The following is a 1,120-nucleotide window of genomic DNA, read 5'->3' on the forward strand; positions in this document are numbered from 1 at the left end:
TACAACCATCAATTGATACTCTAGTGTTGGATATAGGAAACAATTCAATTCATTAGCTATCTTACAATGAATAAAATTATGGTTACTACACGAATCAATCAACACTATTACCTATTTCTTCTTGATATATCCTTCTATATTGAGAGTTTCAAGAGTGGTGATTCCTGCCAATTCATTACAAGATATGGTCGGGTTCATTTCTTCTTTCTTTGGGGTTTGTTCTTGGTGTATGTCCTCCTCTTTTGATGCTTCTTGTTCCTTTTCTTCCTCCTCTTCACAATCTATGTAAAATAATATCTTCTCAGCACACTTATGACCTTTAGTGTATTTTCTATCACAAATATAACAAAGCCCTTTTTATCTTTTTTCTTCCAATTTTTTTGGTGTCAACCTTGTAGGTTGTGGAACACTAGGAGTAGAAACACTTCCATCTTTGTAGTTGTGAGTGGTAGACTTCCATGTTGCCATAATTTTGCTTACAACTTTTCTTTCCACCTTGAATGACTTCTACAATGAATTAGGTTCCCAAAGGTGAACCTCATGTTGGATGTTACCTTTTAAAGTCCCTATGAAGAAATCAATCATATGATCCTCTGGAATATCAGTTACCATGATATTTAATTTTTGGAAGTCCTCAATGTGCTCCACCAATGAACCCTTTTGTTTGAGATTTATCAATTGGCTAAAGAATGTGTTTCTCTTTCTATCCTCATAATGTGTTATCTTTTCCTCCATAAAAATGGACCAAGTGATAAGTGTTTTACGAGAAAAAAACCATCAATACTATACAAACTGATTGGGTTCTAAATATAAATATGCATTGCATACCTTTTGTGTGTGTTGCACATATTGGAGATCAAAATATTGCTCCATCTGTAGTATCCATGTTACCGAATCTTTGCCATCACACTTCCTCATATCGATCTTTGGAATGTGGTGAGTCTTAAACCAAACATTGGAGTCTCTAAAATGATAATTCATATTCCTTTTATCCTCATCATGATTTTCATGGATTACCTTGTCACCAATGGGAAGCTTTACTTGAAACAACTTTGTCAAACTTTCCTTCAAACCTTCCATGTATGATTTTAGACCTTCCATATCCCCTTTTAAACAATCC

The sequence above is a fragment of the Pinus tabuliformis genome, chromosome 9 (assembly GCF_031772625.1).
Source record: "Pinus tabuliformis cultivar Carrire ecotype Pingquan chromosome 9, CPIR1, whole genome shotgun sequence".
NCBI classification, from domain to species: Eukaryota; Viridiplantae; Streptophyta; class Pinopsida; order Pinales; family Pinaceae; genus Pinus; species Pinus tabuliformis.